Source organism: Tachyglossus aculeatus, chromosome 12 (genome assembly GCF_015852505.1).
Source record: "Tachyglossus aculeatus isolate mTacAcu1 chromosome 12, mTacAcu1.pri, whole genome shotgun sequence".
In the NCBI taxonomy this organism is placed as follows: Eukaryota; Metazoa; Chordata; class Mammalia; order Monotremata; family Tachyglossidae; genus Tachyglossus; species Tachyglossus aculeatus.
The window spans coordinates 6833205-6835559 of record NC_052077.1 but is presented as its reverse complement, the minus strand read 5'-3'; the positions used below and the strand labels follow the sequence as shown (position 1 = coordinate 6835559).

Here is a 2355-nt window from a genome sequence, read left to right as displayed (position 1 = left end):
CTTCATGGTCTATTGCTGGAAATAAATTGCCATGTATACTTCACTGTATTTATTTCATTTACAAGCTACTCAAAAGCTATTTAAGTTATTTACAAAAGATGTAACAAGAGAAAAGGGGAGAATCATAAATGTGGAGACACCTGGTCACTGTAAAAACAATAGTTTCACAGAGCTCTAAACTGATTTTTCTGGAAAGCATAAGTATCAGAATATAAACTTCAGTAAGTGGTCTTCAAATAATAATAATATTTGTTAGGTGTTTATTGTACTAAGCCAAGCAGGGGTAGATGCAAGATAAATCAGGTTAGACACAGTCCCTGTCCCACATGGGGCTCACAGTCTAAATGAGAGGGAGAGCGGGTAAGAAATGAATTCCAATTTGACTAGCAATTCCCTAAAACTGTATTTCATTCTTAGAGCTCTTCAATTTCTTTCTGTACAATCCCCTGGAGGATTGACAGAGTAGTTGTTTTTCTTTTCACCTGAAAAATCCTAAGCATATAGATGAATTCCTGTTGACTTAAGGCGTCATGTACTTAGCCACAGAAGATGTTGCTTTATTTCAGTTGTCCAAGAGAAAAGACTGAAATTTATCTTTGTCTCTTCTCTTTCAAAACATCATCATCTTGGCTGTTAGTCACCATGATGTAAGTACAGGCAACTGGACACCAGAGAAGAGATTGTCAGTGAGAGGAAATGTTGCATTCAAATAAATTGTATTCTTTTACTGATTTAATGGTCTCCAAGGTCTTAAAGACCTCCTGAGTTCCCTGTGTCCCTCTCAGGATCACACCTGGAGAGTGTCCAGTACTCTACCAGTCTCAGCTACAGGAGGAAGAGTCAAATAGAGGCATACCCATTCCATTCCTAGCTTGGGCAGTGGCTAGCAAGTGGAAGACAATCTACTGCAAGTCAAAACTCACCTCTGCTGGGCAGCAGCAACAAGAGAGAGAGGTGAGGGTAGAGACTCAATTTTACTGCATGGAAGAAGGCAATGGTAAACCACTTCTGTATTTTTACCAAAAAAGCACTATGGATAAACTACCAGAATGATGGCAGATGGAGAGCAGGGTGTACTGGGAGTTGTGCCCGTTGAGTCACTATGGGTCGGAGATGACTCAACAGCATAAGACAAGACAAGGTCTTATAGTTTCCATGCAATAAAAACATGCTCCTCATTCTCACTCTCTGTCTAGAGGATACCTAGTTATTTTGGGTTGTTTCGGTCAGATTATTGGTAGCAGAGTTTCATTGATGTTCTATTCCTGCAGGGGTATTTCTGAATTTGCTGAATAAGTTTGATCTTATGCTGAAGTGAGCTAGTTACAGTGTTTGTTAAGAACTTACTATGTGCCAAGTGATGTATTAAACTTTGGGGTAGATAGAACTTAATTGGAAGGGCATAGTCACTGTTCTTCATGGGGCACACAATCTAAGAGGAACACCATACACACCCAGTGAACAGAGTTGGGAAGCAATGTGAACTAGCAGAAAGAGGCTTGGGCCTGGGTGTCAGAGGACCGGTGTTCTAATCCCAGCTTTGCCAGTAGCCTGTTGTATGACCTTAAGCAATTCACTTAACTTACCTCAGTTTCTTCATCTGTAAAATTGGGATTCAAAACCTGCTATCCCACCCCACTTAGACTGCGAGCCCCAAGGGGGACAGGGATGGTGTCCCTGGTTACAGGCAAATAGTATTGGATAGAGTCCCTGTCCCACCCGGGGCTCATATTCTCAATCCCCATTTTACAAATAAGGTCCCAGATAAGTGAATTGACTTTCACACAGCAGACAAATGGAAGAGCCCTAATTAGAACCCATGATCTTCTGAGTCCCAGGCTCATACTTTATCCACTATGTCATGCACTGTACTAAGCACTGAGGTAGATAAAAGTTAACAAGTCCTACATAGGGCACACAGTCTAAATAGGAGGGAGAACACGTATTGAGCCCCTATTTTGCATAAAAGGAAACAGGGGTAATCAATTATATTTATTGAGCATTTACTGTGTGCAGAGCACTGTACTAAGCACTTGGAAGAGTACAATATAGAAACACAACAAAGTTGGTAGACATGGGAGAGATGAGTAAGGGATATGCCAGGGTTATGGGCTTGTGAGACAGGAAGAATGGTGGTGCTGTCTAAAGTGATGGGAAAAATCAGAGGAAGGACAGGGTTTGGGTGGGAAAATAAGGAGTTCTGTTTTGGACATGTTAAGTTTGAGGTGTCAGTGAGACATCCAAGTAGAGATGTCCTGAAGGCAGGAGGTAATGGGAGACTGCAGAAAGGATGAGAGATTGGGACTGAAGATACAGATCTGAGAATCAACAGCACAGAGGTTAAGACTTGAAGTC

The 2355-nt window shown here is 41.5% G+C and overlaps 1 non-coding gene across 1 annotated transcript; it reads left to right on the top strand.

Moving 5' to 3' along the window:
- The first annotated feature begins 775 nt into the window (after positions 1 to 775).
- Positions 776 to 913, top strand: LOC119935884. Its single transcript, XR_005453483.1, has one exon. It is a non-coding gene; the product is annotated as a small nucleolar RNA SNORA7 (small nucleolar RNA).
- The last annotated feature ends 1442 nt before the right edge of the window (positions 914 to 2355 follow it).